Raw genomic sequence first — 23,223 nt, 5'->3', positions numbered from 1 at the left:
TACAGCTCGTGTTAAATAGAGAGTAAAGCTCCCTCTACCCTGTCCCATCAAACATTCCCAGGGCAGGTACAACATGAGTTAGATGCAGAGAAAAGCTCTTTCTCAATTATTCCATCAAACAGTCTACTGGGCCTGATGCAAAGTAAGCCTCATTCCAATCTGCCTGAAAAAAAACCCGTTGAAGTGAGATATTTTGAACCTCGAACGGTCAGAGTGCTGACTCTCTGGGAGACCCGTCTCATCTCAGTACCTTTCTGAATGTGTTATTAGGCACTTTCAGAGAATCCCTAATATGGTCTCCTCTTCCCATAACCTGCGATTCCCACGAATTCTCCCAGCCTCATTATAGCCCTGAACATCCCATCCTGGGACACAATGATCCTAAAGAGAAAGAAGACACGGATACGAAGCAGTGATCAATGCAGCGAGTTTTATTTCTGAATACAGCCCATTATTCAGACAGCAATAATACAGGGTCAGGGGGTTATGGGACCAACACAATCAAATAGAGCCTGCTTCCCGTGAACGAAGGTTTCATTCAGTGAGAACTTGTAGATCTCGGGCAGGTGAGATTCCATTACTGGATCTTTCAATGCTTCGGAGTGCAACAATGCAACACACCGTTGCACAATCCCCGCACAGTCTCCTCGTTTGTCCTGCAGGGGCCCTCACGACACTTTGCTCCAAGCCAGATGCAGATGTCCAAGGGCGCTAAAAATCCAAAATGTAGACTGAATTGATTAATCGTAATGGACACAGAGGGAGGGAGAACAATGAGAAAACATGAAGCTGAGTCTGTCCGTGTTACTGGGACTGACCCTGGAACAAACATAAACCTCAGCTCATTTGTACTTCATTAAACCTCACACTGACCCCTCCCCGGCCTGCAGAGTCTCAATCTTTGTTCTCAAGTGCAGCCCAATAGGTTTTCCACAGAATGGAGGCCACCATTCCCACTATCTGAGACTAGAGACAAAGAAAAGAAAGATTTGACATTTATATAGGGTCCAAAGAGTTTCACAGACAAAGGATTATTTCTCAACTGCCGACACTGTTTTGTAGCCAAATTGCTCACAGCAAAGTCCGACAAACAGAAAACGAGACTTGAAACTGTGGGGAGTTTCTCGTTATGTTAGTTGAGAGAGTGATGTTTGTCCAAGACATCAGGAGCACTTCCAGCTCTTCAAATAATGCCACCAAAAGTTTCCTGCCCCATGAACAGGTAGACAGGGTCTCCGTTAAACGATTCATCCAAAAGTTGACACCTCCAAGAGTGCAGCACTCCCCCAGTGCTGGGGTGTATGTACTGCAGTGGGACATCAACCCAAAACTTGTTCACTCAACTCCCAACTGAGCCAAACTGACACCCAGCTGCTGAAAATTGATAATTTCAACGCTTGACTCCTCTACGTAGTTCTTGTCCTCATATTCAGATCTCTATGAACGCTGCAGAATTATTAGGATTCAGAAACCTGTTTTGAAACCCTTTTGATCCAATCCCCTCCCCTCTTGTTATGAAAATCTGACTCATGTCTCAGGACCGGTTCCACAGACGCCTCCAGTATCGCTCCCAATTCACCATTCTTCATCTGTGGGTCCAAGCAGTGAGTGTGGGGGAAAGGGGCTGAAGGAGTTCCTGATCCCGTTCGCACTCTCACGCTTTGTAGCAGGTAGCACTGATCGGGTGCAGGAACTGTGAGTTTCCCCTTCCGTGGTACCTGGATACTGAGGCCAAATACAGATTCTCCCAAACAGGCCAAAGCGCCGGCTGAGATTCACTAACTCGGCACCGGCCAGTAATTTGTGTTTTAATTCCTGGTCTGTTTAGATCATCACACAACACCCACCATTCCCAATCCCTGCTCAGGTGCGTCCTAAACAATCGATGGATTTAACTATCCAACTGGTTCAGATTAAATTCTTCAATCATTCTAACAATAATATTCATTTAACCAATCAAACCGTGAGCTTCAGTCAGAGAATAAAATAGTTTAAACAAAACTTGGTGCTGAGAGATCAGAGAAACTTACGTCGGTAAACTAAGCCACTTCTGCGAACTCCAAGGGGCAACGGTCGAGCAGTGATGGACTGAGTCAACACCAGGACTCCAAATACCAAGAGCAGGACTTTCATCATCTTCCGCTGAGTTCCTCAGAGTCAGGATCAGACAGCTGGAGTACACAAGTTCTGTATCTGGACACAGAGAGTTTGCTGTATTTATAATCACATACACGGGGAGGGATTCTCTGAAAATATACGGAGAAAACGAATTTCCCTTCTGTGCGACCGTGAATCAGGTGGCAGCTTGCCTCAGTTGGCAGTTCTCTATCTTTCAGATCACAAGGTTGTGTTTTTGGCCCCACTTCAGGTTTTAAAACATGAGCTCATCTGACAGGATGTGCCACGTACACAAGCAGGACATAAAACCCTTAACTCCACCCGAAGTCTCTGAAAATATCCTGGGAAAAGTTGATTCATTTCTGTGTGATTGTTGATCAGTTGGCAGCTGGACTAAGTTGGCAGTTCTCTATCTTGCAGATCACAGGTTGTTTGCTGTGGCCCAACTAATAGGCTTAACATGTGAGTTTCGGTGACAGAATGTGACAGGTACACGAACAGAACATTTAACCCATCAACTCCAACAACAGTATTCTCTCCATGTGAAGTCCATATATAACCCGTCGATCCTGCTCGCTCCCCTTGTTTTTCGGAGTCTGATCTCTGTTCCACCGGTAAACAGACACAGAATGTTCCTGGACTGACTGCACATCGCTTTTAAACGGATACAGATTGGCCCGGGACTGATCAAACACAATTTTTAAACAGACACAGAATGACCCGGGACTGACTGCGCATCTCTTTTAAGCCTGCACTGAATGATCCGGGACTGGCAGCAAACCCATTATAAACAGGTACATGGTGATCCGGGACTGACAGCACAACCCTTTTAAACAGGGACAGAATGATTCGGGACTGACAGCACACCCGTTTTTAACAGACACAGAATGATCCGGGACTGACAGCACATCCCTTTTAAATAGACATGGAATGATCCGGGACTGACAGTAAGCCACTTTTAAACAGACACATAATGATCCGGGACTGACAGCACACCACTTTTGAACAGACACAGAATGATCCGGGACTGACAGTCAGCCACTTTTAAACAGATACAGAATGATCCGGGACTGACAGTAAGCCACTTTTAAACAGACACAGAATGATCCGGGACTGACAGCACATCACTTTTAAACAGGGACAGAATGATTCGGGACTGACAGCAAACCCCTTTCAAACAGACACATAATGATCCGGGACTGACAGCACATCCCTTTTAAATAGACACGGAATGATCCGGGACTGACAGCACACCCCTTTTAAATAGACACTAAATGATTCGGGACTGACAGCACATCCCTTTTAAATAGACACTGAATGATCCGGGACTGACAGCACACCCCTTTTAAATGGACACTGAATGATTCGGGACTGACAGCACACCCCTTTTAAATAGACACTGAATGATTCGGGACTGACAGCATACCCCTTTTAAATAGACACTGAATGATTCGGGACTGACAGCACATCCCTTTTAAATAGACACTGAATGATCCTGGATTTAAGTTAATATGTAATACCAAAAGCAAAATTTGCTTTTGGTAGTATACTTTAACGATTTGGACTTAAACGTTGGGGGCATGACTAATGAATTTGCAGGTGACACAAAGATAGGCCGTGTGGTTGATAGTGAGGAGGAAAGCTGTAGACTGCAGAAAGATATCAGTGCACTGGACAGGTGGGCAGAAAATTGGCAAATGGAATTCAATCTGGAGAAGTGTGAGGTAATGCATTTGGGTAGAGCAAACAATGCAAGGGAATACACAGTTAATGAAAGGATTCTGAGTGGTATAGAGGAAGTGAGGGACCTTGGAGTACATGTCCACAGATCCCTGAAGGTAGCAGGCCATGCAGATAAGCTGGTTAAGAAGGCATACGGGATACTTTCCTTTATTAGCCGAAGCATAGAATATAAAAGCAGGGATTTGATGCTGGAACTGTATAAAACACAAGTTACGCCACAGCTTGATTACTGCGCACAATTCTGGTCACCACATTACAGGAAGGATGTAATTGCACTGGAGAGGGTGCAAAGGAGGTTTACGAGGATGTTGCCAGGACTGGGGAATTTTAGCTGTGCTGACAGATTGCACAGACTGCGGTTGTTTTCCTTGGAACAGAGGAGGCTGAGGGGTAATTTGATTGAGGTGTCCAAAATTATGAGGGTCCAAGATAAAGTGGATAGGAAGGACCTATTTCCCTCAGTGGAGGGGTGCATAACCGGGTGGCATATATTTCAAGTGATTGGTAGAAGGATTTGAGCAGAAATGAGGATTATATTTTCACCCAGAGGTTGGGGGGAATCTGGAACTCACTGCCCGAGAGGGTGAAAGAGGCAGAATCGCTCAGCTCATTTAAAAAAGACCCGGATGTGCACCTGAAGAGCCTTAACCTTCAGGGCTCCAAACCAAATGCGGAACGTGGAATTCGGCTGGGTGGCTCGTTTCTCAGACGGCGCAGACACGATGGACCGAATGGCCTCCTTCTGTGCCGCAATTTTCAATCATTCTATGATTCTATGATTCTAGACACAGAATGATCTGGGACTGACAGCACACCCCTTTTAAACAGGCACAGAATGGATTGGGACTGACAACACACCCCTTTTAAACAGACACAGAATGATCCGGGACTGACAGCGCACACCTTTTAAACAGGCACAGAATGGTTTGGGACTGACAGCACATCCCTTTTAAACAGGCACAGAATGGTTTGGGACTGACAGCACATCCCTTTTAAACAGGCACAGAATGGTTTGGGACTGACCGCACACCCCTTTTCAACAGGCCCAGAATGATCCGGGACTGATTTATATTACGAACCCGGACTTGAGTACACAGGATATAATTTGAAAGTTTGCAGAAGAGACGAAACTCGGAATCGTGGTAAACAATGTAGTGGATAGTAACAGTCTTCAGGAAGACACGACACAGACTGGTGAAATGGGTCCACCCATTGCAGATGTAATTTAACGCAGAGAAGTGTGAAGTGATAAAATTGCTAGATGAATAAGGAGAGGCAATATAAATTTTAAAGGGGGTGCAGGAACAGAAGAAATCTGTTGTTATATAGCACAGGTGGCAGGACAAGTTGAGAAGGCGTTAAACATGTGAGATCCCGGTTTTATCAATAGAGGCATTGAGTGCAAATGGAGGAAAGATATGCTAAACCTTATTAAACACAGCTTAGGCCTCAACTGGAGTATTGTGTTCAATTCTGGGTACCGCACTTTCGGAAGAATGTCAAGGCCTTGGAGAAGGTGCAGAAGAGATTTACTAGACTGGTACTAGGGATGAGGGACGTCAATTATTTGGAGAGACTGGGGAAACGGCTTTGTTCTCCTTAGAACAGAACAAGTTAAGGGGTGATTTGACAGGTATACAAAATCATTAACGGTTTTGATAGAGTAAAGAAGTAGAAACTGTTTCCAGTGACAAACGAGTCGGTAACGAGAGGTCACAGCTGAAAGATGATCGGCGAAAGAGCCAGTGAAGACATGAGGAAACATTTTTTTTCGCAGCGAGTTGTAATGATCTGGAATGTACTGCCTGAAAGGGGAAGGAAGAATATTCAATCATAACTTTCAAAAGGGAATTAGTTAAACACTTGAAGGGAAAACAAAAATAGAGGGCTATGAGGAAAGAGCAGAGGTCTGGGACTAATTGGATCGGTCTTTCAAAGAGCTGTCAAAGGCACGAAACAGCTCTAATCTTTGAAAAAAAATGTGTAACATTTGGCCTGAATCATCTCTAATGTATACAACAATGTGTGACATAGCCCTGAAACATCTCTAGTGTGCCCAACAATGTATAACATAGGCCCGAAACATCTCTAATTTATACAACAATGTGTAACATGGGCCCGAAACATCTCTGATGTATACAACAATGTGTAACATAGGCCTGAAGCATCTCTAGTATGTACAACAATCTGTATCACAGGCCTGAATCATCTCTGATGTATACAACAATGTGTAACATAGGCCTGACACATCTCTAATGTATACAACAATGTGTAACATAGCCCTGAAACATCTCTAATGTATAAAACAATCTGTATCACAGGCCTGAAACATCTATAATATATACAACAATGTGTAACATAGGCCTGAAAGATCTCTAATACATACAACAATGTGTAACATAGGCCTGACACATATCTAATGTATAAAACAATATGTATCACAGGCCTGAATCATCTCCAATATATACAACAATGTGTAACGTAGGCCTGAAACAGCTCTAATCTCTACAACAATGTATAACATACGACTGAAACGTAACTAAATTCCACAACGATGAGTAACATAGGCCCAAAACATCGCTAATGTACACAACAATGCATAACATGGGCGTGAAACAGATCTAATCTCTGCAGCAATGTATTACATAAGACTGAAACATAACTGAAGTCCACAACAATGGATAATATAAGACCGAGACATCTCTAATCTCTACATCGATATATAGAAAATGCCTGAAACATCATTAATCTTTAAAACATGGTGTTTCATATCCCAGAAAAATATATATTCTCTGTAACAATGTAAAAATAGCCTTGAAACAACTCTAATCTCAACAATAAAGTATAATATAGGCCGGAATCGTGTCTAATATTTGCAACAACATATAAAATAGAACTGAAACATTTCTAACCTCTATAACAATGTATAATACATGCCTGAAACATCTCTAATCTCTGTAACAACGTATAATACAGGCCTGAAACATCTCTAATCTCCATAGCAATGTATAATACAGGCCGGAAACATCTCTAATCTCTATAGCAATGTATAATACAGGCCTGAAATATCTCAAATCTCTGGAACAATGTATAATACAGACCTGAAACTTCTCTAATCACTACAACAATGTATAATACCGGCCTGAAACATCTATAATCTCTGGAACAATGTATAATACAGGCCTGAAAAATCTCGAATCTCTTAACAATGTATAATACAGGCCTGAAAAATCACTAATCTTTATAGAAATGTATAATACAGGCCTGAAACATCTCTAATCTCTATAGCAATGTATAATACAGGCCTGAAATTTCTCAAATCTCTATAACAATGTATAATACATTGCTATATATCGACGTAGAGATTAGAGATGTCTCGGTCTTATATTATCCATTGTTGTGGAATTCAGTTACGTTTCAGTCTTATGTTTACATTGCTGCAGATATTAGAGCTGTTTCAGGCCCATGTATAACATAAAGGGCAAAAGAGTGACAAGAGAGAGTGTAGGGCCTCTTAAGGATCAACAAGGTCATCTATGTGCGGAACGACAAGAGATGGGTGAGATCCTAAATGAATATTTCACATCGGTATTTAAGGTTGAGAAAGGCATGGATGTTAGGGAACTTGGGGAAATAAATAGTGATGTCTTGAGGAGTGTACATATTACAGAGAGGGAGGTGCTGGAAGTCTTAACCCGCATCAAGGTAGATAAATCTCCGGGACCTGATGAAATGTATCCCAGGACATTATGGGAGGTTAGGGAGGAAATTGCGGGTCCCCTAGCAGCGATATTTGAATCATCGACAGCTACAGGTGAGGTGCCTGAAGATTGGAGGGTAGAAAATGTTGTGCCTTTGTTTAAGAAGGGCGGCAGGGAAAAGCCTGGGAACCACAGACCGGTGAGCCTGACATCTGTAGTGGGTAAGTTGTTAGAGGGTGTTCTGAGAGACAGGATCTAAAGGCATTTGGAGAGGCAGGGACTGATTAGGAAGAGTTAGCATGGTTTTGTGAGAGGAAAGTCATGTCTCACGAATTCGATTGAGTTTTTTGAAGGGGTAACCAAGAAGATAGATGAGGGCTGTGCAGTAGACGTGGTCTACATGGACTTTAGCAAAGCCTTTGACAAGGTACCGCATGGTAGGTTGTTACATAAGGTTAAATCTCACGGGATCCAAAGTGAGGTAGCCAATTGGATACAAAATTGGATTGACGGCAGAAGACAGAGGGTGGTTGTCGAGGGTTGTTTTTCAAACTGGAGGCCTGTGACCAGCGGTGTGCCTCAGGGATCGGTGCTGGGTCCGCTGTTATTTGTTATTTATATTAATGATTTGGATGAGAATTTAGGAGGCATGGTTAGTAAGTTTGCAGATAACACCAAGATTGGTGGCATTGTGGACAGTGAAAAAGGTTATCTAGGATTGCAACGGGATCTTGATAAATTGGGCCAGTGGGCCGATGAATGGCAGATGGAGTTTAATTTAGATAAATGTGAGGTGATGCATTTTGGTAGATCGAATCGTGCCAGGACCTACTCCGTTAATGGCAGGGCGTTGGGGAGAGTTATAGAACAAAGAGATCTAGGAGTACAGGTTCATAGCTCCTTGAAAGTGGAGTCTCAGGTGGATAGGGTGGTGAAGAAGGCATTCAGCATGCTTGGTTTCATTGGTCAGAAAACATTGAATACAGTAGTTGGGATGTCTTGTTGACGTTGTACAAGACATTAGTAAGGCCACACTTGGAATACTGTGTACAGTTCTGGTCACCCTATTATAGAAAGGATATTATTAAACTAGAAAGAGTGCAGAAAAGATTTACTAGGATGCTACCGGGACTTGATGGTTTGACTTATAGGGTGAGGTTGGATAGACTGAGACTTTTTTCCCTGGAGAGTAGGAGGTTTAGGGGTGATCTTATAGAAGTCTATGAAATAATGAGGCGCATTGATAAGGTAGATAGTCAAAATCTTTTCCCAAAGGTAGGGGAGTCTATAACGAGGGGGCATAGATATAAGGTGAGAGGGGAAGATTCATAAGGGTCCAAAGGGGCAATTTTTTCGCTCAAAGGGTGGTGAGTGTCTGGAACGAGCTGCCAGAGGCAGTAGTAGAGGCGGGTACAATTTTGTCTTTCAAAAAGCATTTGGACAGTTACATGGGTAAGATGGGTATAGAGGGATATGGGCCAAGTGCAGGCAATTGGGACTAGCTTATTGGTATAAACTGGGCGTCATGGACATGTTGGTCCGAAGGGCCTGTTTCCATGTTGTAAACTTATATGATTCTATGAATACAGGCCAGAAACATCTCTAATCTATATAACAATGTATAATACAGGCCTGAAACATCTCTAATCTCTATAACAATGTATAATACAGGCCTGAAACATTTCTAATCTCTATAACAATGTATAATACAGGTCTGAAACATCTCTAATCTCTATAACAATGCATAATACAGGTCAGAAATATCTTTAATCTCTGGAACAATTTCTCAATAGGTCTGAAACATCTGTAACTTTTGCCAAAACTGGCAACATAGTCCTGAAACATCTTCAATCGCTACAACAATATGGAACATAGGCCTGAAACGTTGCTATTCTCTACAACAATATGTAACATAGGCCTGAAACATCTGTAATCTAAACAATAATGTATCAAATAGACCGGAAACGCCTCGAACACTTGCAACGTTACATAAAATTGACATGAACTGTCTCTAATTACGTAACAATGTACAATGTAAGCCTGAAACATCACTAAATTCTACAACAATGTAAAGATCAGACCTGGAACAACTCTGACTTCTACAACAATGAGTAACATAGGCCTGAAACATCTTTAATCTCTACAACAATGAATAACATAGGCCAGAAACATCTTTAATCTCTACAACAATGAATAACCAAGAGTTGAAATAACATAGACCTGAAACATCTGTAATTTTGCAAAAAAAGTGCAACATAGGTCTGAAACATCTGCAACTGTTGTAACAATGTATAACAGAGGACAGAAACATTTCTAATCTCTACAACAATGAGTAACATTGGCCTGAAACATCTCTAATCTCTACAACAATGAATAGCATAGGCCTGAAACATCTCTAATCTTTATAACAATGTATAACATAGGCCTCAAACATCTCTAATCTCTACAGCAATGAGTAAGATAGGCCTGAAACATCTCTGATCTCTACAGCAATGAGTGACATAGGCCTGAAACATCTCTAATCTCGACAACAACGAGTAACTTAGGCCTGAACCATCTGTAATCTTTACAGCAATGCGTAACATAGGGCTGAAACATCTCTAATCTCTCCAACAACCAAGAGTTGAAATATCACTAATCACTACAACAATCCGTAACATAGACATAAAAATAATTGTAATTTTGCAAAAAAGTGCAACATAAGTCTGAAACATCTGGAATTGTTGTAACATTGTATAACATAGGCCAGAAACATCTGCAATCGCTACAACTACTTACATAGATCTGGAATATCTGTAGTCTCTACAAAAATGTCTAACAAGGGTCTGAAATTGCTCCAATCTCTGCAACATTGTATAAAATAGGCCTGAGACACCACTAACCTCTGCAATAATGGATAACATAGGCCTGACAGATCTCGAGTATCATCAACAATCTGTTACTTATGCCAGAAAAATCCCTATACTCTTAAACAATGTAAAAATAGATTTTGATTCAAACTATCTCAACAATAATACAAAAGATAAGCCAGAAACGTCTCTAATATTTGCAATAATATATAAATTAGGCATACATTATCTCTAATCTTTGTTTCAATGTATGATATATGCCTGACAAATCTCTAATCACTACAGCAAGTTACAACATAGTCCTGAAACATCTGTAATTTTTTCCAAAACATAAAACATGGACCGGCAAGATGAGCAATCTGTCTAACAATGTATAACATGGGCCTGAAATATATCTAATCTCTGCATTAAGGTGCGACATAGACCTGAAACATTTCTATTCATTGCAATAATATGCAATTTCGGCCCAGAACATTTTAAATCTCCACACCAATTTTCAACATAGGCCTGAAATTTCCGTAATGTCTATAAACATAAGGAATCTTACAACACCAGGTTATAGTCCAACAAATTTATTTTAAAATCACAAGCTTTCGGAGATTATCCCCTTCGTCAGGTGAATGAGTGAAAAAGGTTCTCGAATCGCATATCTTATACTAGGCTGTGACAGCATCACACCAATCAAAAGGTGTCGTTGTTATTCAAACAGGCCAGTCACGGAGAACAGCACGTCCCAGTACACTGGATATACATTGTGTCAATTACACAGACAGACAGAAAGAAACCCAAATGGCAGAGAGAGAGAGAGAGAATATTAAAAACATATTTTTTTTCCTCACTCTACCGCAAGCCCATGGACAACCTCACGATGCTCCACTTTTCCAGCTTCCACCCTAACCACGTCAAAGAAGCCATCCCCTATGGACAGGCCCTGCGAATACACAGAATCTGCTCAGACGAGGAGAAACGCGATGGACACCTACAGATGCTGAAAGACGCCCTCGGAAGAACGGGATATGACACTCGACTTGTCGATCGACAGTTCCGACGGGCCACAGCGAAGAATCGCATAGAGCTCCTCAGAAGACAAACATGGGATGCAACCAACAGAGTACCCTTCGTCGTCCAGTACTTCCCCGGAGCGGAGAAAATACACCATGTTCTCCGCAGCCTTCAACATGTCATCGATGACGACAAACACCTCGCTAAGGCCATCCCCACGCCTCCACTACTCGCCTTTAAACAGCCACCCAACCTCAAACAGACCATCGTTCGCAGCAAATTACCCAGCTTTCAGGAGAACAGCGCCCACCACACCACACAACCCTGCCACGGCAACCTCTGCAAGACATGCCTGATCATCGACACAGATACCACCATCACACGAGAGGTCACCACCCACCAGGTACATGGTTCATACTCCTGTGACTCGACCAACGTTGTCTAACTCATACGTTGCAGGAAAGGATGCCCCGGAGCATGGTACATTGGCGAGACCATGCAGACACTGTGACAACGGATGAACGGACACCGCGCAACAATCGCCAGACAGGAGGGTTCCCTCCCAGTCGGGGAACACTTTAGCAGTGAAGGACATTCAGCCACCGATCTTCGGGTAAGCGTTCTCCAAGGCGGCCTTCGAGACACACGACAACGCAAAATCGTCGAGCAGAAATTGATAGCCAAGTTCCGCACCCATGAGGACGGCCTCAACCGGGATCTTGGGTTCATGTCACGCTACACGTAACCCCACCAGCAAAAAGGGAAAAAAATTATGTTTTTAATATTCTCTCTCTCTCTCTCTCTGCCATTTGGGTTTCTTTCTGCCTGCCTGTGTAAAAGACACAATGTATATCGAGTGTACTGGGACGTGCTGTTCTCCGTGACTGGCCTGTTTAAATAACAACGACACCTTTTGATTGGTGTGATGCTGTCCCAGCGAAGTATAAGTTACGCGATTTGAGAACCTTTTCACTCATTCACCTGACGAAGGGGATAATCTCCGAAAGCTTGTGATTTTAAAATACATTTGTTGGACTATAACCTGGTGTTGTAAGATTCCTTATATTTGTCCACCCCAGTCCATCACCGGCATCTCCACATCATGTCTATAAACATGTGTAACAAAGCCTGAACATCTGCTTTTTTCATATTCGTTCATGGGGTGTGGGCGTTGCTGGTGAGGCCGGCATTTATTGCCCATCCCTAATTGCCCCTTGAGAAGGTGGTGGTGAGCCGCCTTCTTGAACCGCTGCAGTCCGTGTGGTGAAGGTTCTCCCACAGTGCCGTTCGGAAGGGAGTTCCAGGATTTTGACACAGCAACGATGAAGGAACGGCCGATATATTTCCAAGTCGGGATGGTGTGTGACTTGGAGAGGAACGTGCAGGTGGTGTTCTTCCCATGTGCCTGCTGCCCTTGTCCTTCTAGGTGGTAAAGGTCGCGGGTTTGGGAGGTGCAGTCGAAGAAGCCTTGGCGAGTTGCTGCAGTGCATCCTGTGGATGGTGCACACTACAGCCACTGTGCGCCGATTTCAATGGAGTGAATGTTTAGGGTGGTGAATGGGATGCCAATCAAGCGGGCTGCTTTGTCCCGGATGGTGTCGAGCTTCTTGAGTGTTGTTGCAGCTGCACTCATCCAGGCAAGTGGAGAGTATTCGATCACACTCCTAATTTGTGCCTTATAGCAAGGCTTTGGGGAGTCAGGAGGTGAGTCACTCGCCGCAGAATATCCAGCCTCTGACCTGCTCTTGTCCCCACTGTATTAATATGGCTGATCCAGTTAAGTTTCTGGTCAATGGTGACCTCCAGGATATTGATGCTAGGGGATTCGGCGATGGTAATGCTGTTGAATGTCAAGGGGAGGTGGTTGGACTCTCTCTTGTTGGAGATGGTCATTGCGTGGCACTTGTCTGGCGCGAATGTTACTTGCCACTTATGAGCCCAAGCCTGAATGTTGTCCAGGTCTTGCGGCATGCGGGTTCGGACTGCTTCATTATCTGAGGGGTTGCGAATGGAACTGAACACTGTGCAATCATCAGAGAACATCCACATTTCTATCCTTATGATGGAAGGAAGTTCATTGATGAAGCAGCTGAAAGTGGTTTGGCCGAGTCCACTGCCCTTAGGAACTCCTGCAGCAATGTCTTGGGGCTGAGATGTTTGGCCTCCAACAACAACTACCATCTGCCATTGTGCTTGGTATGACTCCAGCCACTGGAGAGTTTTCCCCCTGATTCCCATTGTCATCAATTTTACTCGGGCTCCTTGGTGCCACACTCGGTCAAATGCTGCCTTGATGTCAAGGGCAGTCACTCTCACCTCACCTCTGGAATTCAGCTCTTTTGTCCATGTTTGGACCAAGGCTGTAATGAGCTCAGGAGCCGAGTTGTCCTGGCGGAACCTAAACTGAGCATCGGTGAGCAGGTTATTGGTGAGTAAGTGCCGCTTGATCGTACTGTCGATGACACCTTCCATCACTTTTCTGATAATTGAGAGTAAACTGATGGGGCGGTAATTGGACGGATTGAATTTGTCCTGCTTTTTTTTGTGGACAGGACAACAATATGTTACTTAAGCCTACAATATCTCTAGTCGCAACAACAATGTGTAAAATAGGCTGGAAACCTCTATAATATTTGTAACATTGCATAAAATCAGAATTAAACATCAACATTTCTAATTCTATCACCATTTAAATAAAACTCTGCCTTTCTGTTTTTCATTCCGAAGTGGATAACTTCACATTTATCCACATTATACTGCATCTGCCATGTATTTGCCCACTCTCTCAACTTGACTAAATCGCCTTGACGCCTCTTTGCATTCTCCTCACAACTCACAATCCACCTGGTTTTGTGTCGTCAGCAAACAGGGAAACATTACAATTGGTTCCCTCTCTTCCCGATTTCCATATTTGAACACTGACAGCACAATTATTAAGACGTTCGTCGAGGGTGAATCCACAGACGGAGACATTGGTCTGGGTGACATCACACCGCACATCCACGTGCCCTTGATCAGAGTACAGCAAGATAAATGGCTGACTCTTTCTCTCTCTCTCTCTCTTCCGTGCCATGCTTATGTTACTCATATTATTTGACTCCTTTGCACTCAATTGTCCCAATTTCATTGTTAGCTTAAAGGAAACCAATCCTGAATTTTAGAAATCGAAATCCAATGTCCCTCTTTTTAATTTGTCTGTTTCTCTATGGGGCATCGATTTATATCGAGTTACATACAACTATAGCACTGATACAGATCATTCTACCCAACACGTCAATGCCGGCGTTTATGCTCCACATGAGCTTCCTCCCTCCCTAATTCATCGAACCGTATCAGCATACCCTTCTATTCCTTTCTCCCTCGAGTGCTTATCCAGCTTCCACTTAAATGCATCTGTGCAATTTGCCGCAACGACTCCTTAGGGTAGCGAGTTCCACATTCTTACCATTCTTTGGGTAAATAAATTTCTGCTGAATTCCCTATTGGATTTATCACCGACTATTTTATATTCATGGCCTCTAGTTTTGGACTCTCTCATGGATACTAAGGAGCTTTTTCCCTTCGTTGAGGGTTCCATAACAAGAGGACATAGATTCAAGGTAAAAGGCGGGAGGTTTAGAGGGGATTTGAGAAAGAACTTTTTCACCCAGAGGGTACTTGGAGTCTGGAACTCACTGCCTGAAAGGGTTGTGGAGGCAGGAACCCTCACAACATTCAAGAAGCATTTGGATGAGCACTTGAAATGCCATAGCATACAAGGCTACGGACCAAATGCTGGAATATGGGATTAGAGTAGACAGGGCTGATGGCCGGCGCGGACACGATGGGCCGAAGGGCCTCTATCCGTGCTGTATGACTCTATGACTCTATGACTCTATAAGTGGAAATAGTATCTCTCCGTCTAACTATTAAACCCTCTCATTATCTTAAAGGCCTTTATCGGGTCACCCCTCAGCCTTCTCTTTTCGAGAGAAAAGAGCTCCAGCCTGATCAGCCTTTCCTGCTAATTATACCCTCTCAGTACTTTTATCATCCTTGTAAATCAATTTTGCGCCCTCCCAATGCATCTATAACCTTTCTATAATACTGAGACCAGAACTGTACACAGTACTGCAAGAGTGGCCTAATCAAGGTTCAAGACAAGTTTAACCGTACTTCTCTGCTTTTCAATTCTGTTCCTCTAGAAATAAACCACAGTGTTTGAATTGCCTTTTTATGGCCTTTTTAACCTACTTTTATTGATTTGTGTGTCTGTAACCTTCGACCACTTTGCTCCTCTATTCGATTTAGCCTTTTATTATCCAAGCAGTACCACCTCACACTTATCTATATTGAAATTAATTTGCCAATTACACGGCCTTTTTGTAAGTTTATTAATGTCATCTTGCATTTTGACGTGTTATTTCTTTGTTCACCGCCAAATTGGCAAATTTAGAAATTATACTTCCGATTCCCGAATCCACATCTTCAATGTAAATTGCGAACAACTGTGATCTGCTGACCCTGTGGACTCTGCCAGCAGATCAGCTGTCACCGCTCCTCACCGCATCTCCCTCCAGAATGTCCATTCACTTGTGAACAAGGCCCTTGCCAACCAGCAGCTTAGTGTGGATGACTGCATTGACATCATGGCCTTGACGGAAACCTAGCTGGCGGGTGATGATACCTTGCCCCTTTATGCAGCATCCCAGCCTGGATTCATCTTCCACAACTTGCCCCGGCCGGCCCGCCATGATGTTGGCGCGGCCCTTATCACTAATCACACCTTGGTCTGTCCCTCTGCTCCTCGGCAAGACGTGGTTTCACCCCTTCCACCCCTGCTTTAGCATTCTCCTTCAGTACCGCCCTCCCAAATACCAGGCCAAGTTTCTCACCGAGATTTCTTCACTGCTGCCACTTGGCTGCGCATTTTAGTTGTAAATTTGCTGCAGAATATAAGTCCTGGCTCCAGAGCGAGAAGCAAGTTTAGCGTTAAAGTTACTGGAGAAATTTCTCACAGACAATTGCGAATGTTCTGGGAATGTTCAATCTCTATTCCAGTATTATTTCAATGCACCAAATATTGGGCCGTGTCTATAACAGGCGACCGTGGAACCGAATATTGGACCGGGCCTACAACAGGTGGTGATGGAACTGAAAATGTGGCCCAGCCCATAACAGTGGGCGATGGAACCGAATATTGGAGTGGGCCTATAACAGGTAGTGATGGAGCTAAAAATGCGACCGTGCCTATAACAGGCCACAATGGGGCTTCATATTGGACCGTGCCTACAACCAGCAGCGATGAGACTGAATATTGCACCGGCCCTTTAAGAGGCGGTGTTGGGACTGAATATTGTGACGTGGCGATAACAGGTGGTGATGGTACTGAATATTGGACTGCACCTATAACAAGCGGTGATGGGACTGAAAATTGGGCTGTGCCTATAACAGGTGGTGATGGGACTGAAAATTGGGCTGTACCTATAAAAGGTGGCGATGGAACCGAAGATGGAGTCAGCACATAACAGGCAACGATGTAACCGAATATTGGACCCAGCCTATAAAAGGTGATCTTGGAACTGAAATATGGGGCCTTGCCTATAACAGGCGGCGATGGGACTGAATCGAATTGGCTGAAGACTGGCTTCTGCAATGGATACAGCAAAGGCTAAGGGCCCCGACAACATTCCGGCTGGAGTGCTGAAGACTTGTGCTCCAGAACTAGCCGAACGTCTAGACAAATTGTTCCAGTGCAGCTACAGCACTGGCATCTACCCGACAACGTGGAAAATTGCCCAAATATGTCCTGTCCACAAAAAGCATGAAAAATCTAATCCGGCTAATTACCGCCCTATCAGTCAACTCTCAATCTTCATCAAACTGATGGAAAGTGTCGTCAAACGGGCTGCTTTGTCCTGGATGGTGTCGAGCTTCTTGAGTGTTGTTGGAGCTGCACTGATCCAGGCAAGTGGAGAGTATTCCATCACACTCTTGACTTTTGCCTTGAAGATGGTGGAAAGGCTTTGGGGAGTCAGGAGGTGAGTCACTAGCCGCCGAATACCCAGCCTCTGACCTGCTCTTGTAGCCACAGTATTTATATGGCTGGTCCAGTTAAGTTTCTGGTCAAATGTGACCTCCAGGATGTTGATGGTGGTATATTCGGCGATGGTAATGCCGTTGAATGTCAAGGGGAGGTGGTTGTACACTCTCATGTTGGAGATGGTCATTGCCTGGCACTTGTCTGGCGCGAATGTTACTTGCCACTTATGAGTCCAAGCCTGGATGTTGTCCAGGTCTTGCTGCATGCGGGCTCGGAATGCTTCATTACATGAGGGGTTGCGAATGGAACTGAACACTGTGCAATCATCAGCGAACATCCACTTTTCTGACCTCATGATGGAGGAAAGGTCATTGATGATGCTGCTGGAGATGGCTGGGCCTAGGACACTGCCTTGAGGAATTCCTGCAGCAATGCCTTGTGGTTGAGATGATTGGGCTCCAACAAGCACTACCATCTTCCTTTGTGCTAGGTATGATTCCAGCCACTGGAGAGTTTTCCCCCTGATTCCCAGTCCTATTTTGTGCCACACTCGGTCAAATGCTGCCTTCATTTCAAGGGCAGTCACTTTCACCTCAACTCTGGTATTCAGCTCTTTTGTCCATGTTTGGACTAAAGCTGTAATGAGGTCTGGAGCAGAGTGGTCCAGGCAGAACCTAAACTGAGCATAGCTGAGCATGTTATTGGTGAGTAAGTGTCGCTTGATAGCACTGTCGGGGACACCTTCCATCACTTTGCTGATGATTAAGAGTAGACTGATGGGGCGGTAATTGGCCGGATTGGATTTATCCTGCTTTTTGTGGACAGGACATATCTGCGCAATTTTCCACATTGTCAGGTAGATGCCAGTATTGTGGCTGTACTGGAACAGCTTGGCTAGAGGCGCAGCTAGTTCTGAAGCACAAGCCTTCAGCACGACAACATGGATGTTTTCGGGGCCCATAACGTTTGTTCTATCCAGTGCACTCTGCCTTTCTTGATATCACGTGAAGTGAATCGGTATGCCTGAAGACTGCCTGTTGTGGTGATGGGTATATCGGGAGGAGGCCGAGATGAATCATCCACTCGGCACTTCTGGCTGACGATGGTTGCAAACGCTTCAGCCTTGTCTTTTGCACTCACGAGCTGGACTCCGCAATCATTGAGGATGGGGATGTTTACAGAGCCTCCTCCTCCCGTTAGTTTTTTTAATTGTCCACCACTATTTACGACTGGATGTGGCAGGACTGCAGCTCTTTGATCTGATCCGTTGGTTGTGGAATCGCTTAGCACTGTCTACAGCATGTTGCTTCCGCTGTTTAGCATGCATGGAGTTCTGAGTTGCCGCTTCCCCAGGTTGGCACCTCATTTTTAGGTACGCCTGGTGCTGCTCCTCGCATGCTCGTCTACACTTCTCTTTGAACCAGGGTTGATCCACTGGCTTGTTGGTAATGGTAGAGTGAGGAATATGCCGGGCCATGAGGTTACAGATTGTGCTGGAATACAAATCTGCTGCTGCTGATGGCCCACAGCACCTCATGGATGCCCAGTTTTGAGCTGCTAAATCTGTTCTGAATCTATCCAATTTAGCACGGTGGTAGTGCCACACAACACGTTGGATGATGTCCTTAGTGCGAAGACGAGACTTCGTCTCAACTAGGACAGTGCGGTGGTCACTCCTGCCAATACTGTCATGGACAGATGCATATGCGACAGGTAGATTGGTGAGGACGAGGTCAAGTAAGTTTTTCCATCATGTTGGTTCGCTCACCACCAGTCTGGCAGATACCTCCTTCAGCACTCGGCCAGCTCGGTCAGTAGTGGTGCTACCGAGCCATTCTTGGTGATGGACATTGAAGTCCCACACCCAGAGTACATTCTGTGCCCTTGCTTACCCTCAGTGACTTCCTCCAAGTGATGTACAACATGGAGGAGGGATAACCTGTTCATCAGCAGGAGGTTTCCTTGCCCATGTTTGACCTGATGCCATGAGATTACATGGGTTCCAGAGTCAATGTTGATGACTCCCAGGGCCACTCCCTCCTGACTGTATATCACTGTACCGCCACCTCTAGGTCGCTCTGTCCTGCCAGTGGGACAGGACATACCCAGAGATGGTGATGGAAGAGTCTGAGACGTTGGCTGAAAGTTATGATTCTGTGAGTATGGCTATGTCAGGATGGTGCTCGACTGTCTCTGGGACAGCTCTCCCAATTTTGGCACAAGTCCCCAGATGTTCGTGAGGAGGACCTTGCAGGGTCGACTGGGCTTGGTTTGCTTTGTCGTGTCCGGTGCCTCGTGGTCCATCCGGTTTTATTCTTATAATGAATTTTTTTAAGCGAGATTTAACAAACGAGTGGCTTGCTAGGCCATTTCAGAGGGCAGTTAAGAATCAACCACATTTCTGTGGGTCTGGAGTCACATTTAGGCCAGACCGGGTAAGAACGGCAGGTTTCATTCCCCAAAAGGACATTAGTGAACCAGATGGGTTTTTACGACAATCCGGTAATTTCATGGCCATCATTACTGAAACGAGTATTTTATTTCCAGATTTTATTTTAATTAATTGAATTTAAATTCCCCAGCTGCCGTGGTAGGATTTGAACTCATGGCTCTAGACTCCGGATTAATTAGTCCAGGCCTTCGGGATTATTAGTACCAGTAACATAACCACTATGCTACCGTACCCCTAAGTAATCAGATGCGTCCTCAGCGTGACATGGCGGTTTGACTTTAAAAGTTAATTTATGGCCTGAAAAGACAGATCCTTTAAGTGAATCAGCTCAGATCCTTCCAAGCAATTTTTTGAAGACTTCAAAGAAAGGTAGAACCAAAGTTACAAAAGTTGTTTTATGTAGTGGAACGTGCTCTAATCCGGCTTCCGGTACATCCCCTTGCCCCTCCCACCCCCGGCTTCAGCCGCCTCGCTCATTCGTCCGGTGACCAGCGGCCCGGCCCCGGTTACTCATCCATTTTCGGCCCCGGGGCCGTTCTCTCTTCGACCCGAAGGGGCGGGGCCGCAAGCTGACTCCTTGGAGGGAGGAAGCCAAAAGAAGGGGCGGGGTTCGCTCCCAGGAATAGGACATGGCACTTGTCACCACAGGAGGGCAGTGTACCCGGTCACCACGAAGTGGAGGGGTGGAAGTGTACGGGTTCACCACAGGGGGCAGTGTACCGGGTCATCACAGGAGGGCAGTGTCCAGGGTCACCACGGTGGGGGGCGGGGCGGTGGACGTGTCAGGGTTCACCACATTGAGGCAGTGTACCGCGTCACTACAGGAGGGCAGTGTATCCGGTCACCACAGGGCGTGGGGTGTACGGCTTCACCACATGGAGGCAGTGTGCCGGGTCACCACAGCAGGACACTTCACGGGGTCACCACAGGGGGTCAGTGTACCGGTTCGCCAAAGTGGGGGGCAGTGTACCAGGCGACCACAGGAGGGCAGTGTGCCGGTCACCGTAGGGGGCAGTGACCGTGTCAAACACAAGGGGGCTGATAGGGCACTATGTCACCACAGGAGGGCAGTGTATTGGGTCTGGCACAAGGGGCCGAGGAGGGCAAATTGTAACCACAGGAGAGCAGTGTACCGTGTCTGGTACAAGGGGGTGGGGATGGCACCGTGTCACCACAGGAGGCCAGTGTACCGTGTCTGTTACAAGGGGTGGGGATGACACCTAGTCACCACAGGGATGCAGTGTACCATGTCTGGCACAAGGGGTTGTGCCGGGCACTAACCTCACAGGATGCCAGTTTACGATGTGAGTGAGAGGCAGAGGTTGCGTGTGTCTATCAGTGACTGACTCTGAGTGCGTGAGAGAGAGGCACACAGTGACAGAGAAAGCTTGTGTGTATCAGTGCGTGACGCACAGTGAGTGTGTGTGTTTGTGTGTGTGAGACACAGACCAGGAGAGAGAGACAAATGATGCGTGTATGTATCAGTGAATGGCTCTGAGTGAGTGTGTTTCTTTGTGCATGTGAAAGAGTGAGACACAGAGCCAAGGAGAGAGAGAGAGACAATGATGCGTGTATGTATAAGTGAGTGACTCTGAGTGTGTGTGAGAGAGAGAGATACAGGATGCGTGTATTTATCAGTCAGTGACTCTGTGTGTGAGAGAGAGATACACAGAGGATGCGTGTATTTATCAGTGAGTGACTCTGAGTGTGCGTGTGAGAGAGATAGATAGAGGGTGCGTGTATGTATCAGTGAATGACGCTGAGTGTGTGTGAGAGAGAGAGACAATGATGCGTGCATGTATCAGTGAGTGACTCTGAGTGTGTGTGAGAGAGAGATAGATAGAGGGTGCGTGTATTTATCAGTGAGTGACTCTGAGTGTGTGTGAGAGAGATAGATAAAGGGTGCGTGTATGTATCAGTGAATGACGCTGAGTGTGTGGCTGAGAGAGACAGAGACGCAGAGTCAGAATGCGTTGGCATATCAGTCAATGTCTCTCAGTGTGTGAGGAGAGGTGGAAGGTGAATATATGTGTTTTTCAGTGAGTGAATCTGATTGTGTGTATATGTGTGCGAGAGCGAGACAGAGGATGCCTCAGTATAGCAGTGAGTGACTCTGAGAGTGTGTGTCTGTGTGTGAGAGAGAAAGAGAGGGAGAGATTAGGCGTCTGTATGTCTGTGAATGACTGAGTATGTTTGTGGGTTTTTTTGTGTGGTGAAGAAAAAAGATGAAATCTAACCTTTACCCATCGACAACTTCCAAAATCCTTTGCAGACTGGCATTTAACATGTTAAATTGCTAAAAGACGCGTGGTCACACCGAACTTTGAATCAGGCACGTTAAGTGCTGCCTACATGCAATGTAAAAAATCATCTTACTGATATCGATCCAAAGTTGGAAGAAGAGAGTTGCCGACATACGGAAACCGTTTGCTTCTGTCTCTGCAAGTTTGAGCCTTTTGATTTTAATTTGTGCAGCTCATGCGCATTAATATTGAGACGTACTCAGTTCCTCCTTTAGTTTTTTTGACAAGAACGTTCATTCAAACCCATTGTGTTTTGATTCAAGCGGCATTGGATTTGATTGCCCGCGTTAAGTTTCATCTTTAATTTTGCTCAACATCTGGTTTCCATCCAGAACCGTGTCTGTGGCGAGAGAAAGGCAACAGATCTACTTTACTTGACAGTCTCCAGATTGCAAACTGCTGTCAGCAGAAGGTAGCGATGCAACCGTTCTCGTTTCGGTTCCGAGAGGTGGCTGACAACTTACAGCCGCCAAATGCATAAAAAAGTGCTTGCAAACATGTTTCACTTCACTTATATCTGGTTTTCCTAGAACGAGAGACCTCGGGTTTATTTTACTCTTCCACAGTAACTGACTCATGTAGATTTGATGTGAGTTAAGTTTGTATTAATAGCTCAAATGATGCAAATGCTTCGACTTACAACCCCCTCACCCCCGACCCGACCTTTAAATCATAACAACATACAGCACAAAAGGAGGCCATTCGGCCCATCATGCCGGTAGTCTACTCTTTGAACATAAGAACATAAGAAATAGGAGCAGGAGTAGGCCAATCGGCCCCTCGAGCCTGCTCCGCCATTCAATAAGATCATGGCTGATCTGATCCTAACCTCAAATCTAAAGAACACAAGCAGTAGGACCAGGACCCAGCCACTCAGGCCCTGGGCCCGCTCCGCCACCCACAGGGCCTTGACCGATCCGAACTCAGCTTCATGTCCAATTTCCTGCCTGCTCCCCGTAACCCCTAATTCAATTTACTTCTAGGAAACTGTCTATTTCTGTTTTAAATTTATTTGATGATGTAGCTTCCACAG

General features: G+C 45.0%; 1 long non-coding RNA gene across 1 annotated transcript; it reads right to left on the bottom strand.

The window, feature by feature from the left end:
• Positions 1-424: 424 nt before the first annotated feature.
• On the bottom strand, positions 425-22,328 carry LOC137313903 (uncharacterized). The gene is made up of 3 exons (XR_010961120.1): positions 22,264-22,328; positions 2,031-2,193; positions 425-711 (listed from the first exon to the last, which is right to left on the bottom strand). It is a non-coding gene; the product is annotated as an uncharacterized lncRNA (long non-coding RNA).
• Positions 22,329-23,223: the final 895 nt, after the last annotated feature.

Source organism: Heptranchias perlo, unplaced genomic scaffold (genome assembly GCF_035084215.1).
Source record: "Heptranchias perlo isolate sHepPer1 unplaced genomic scaffold, sHepPer1.hap1 HAP1_SCAFFOLD_49, whole genome shotgun sequence".
Classification (NCBI taxonomy): Eukaryota; Metazoa; Chordata; class Chondrichthyes; order Hexanchiformes; family Hexanchidae; genus Heptranchias; species Heptranchias perlo.
This window is presented reverse-complemented; position numbering and strand designations above follow the sequence as displayed.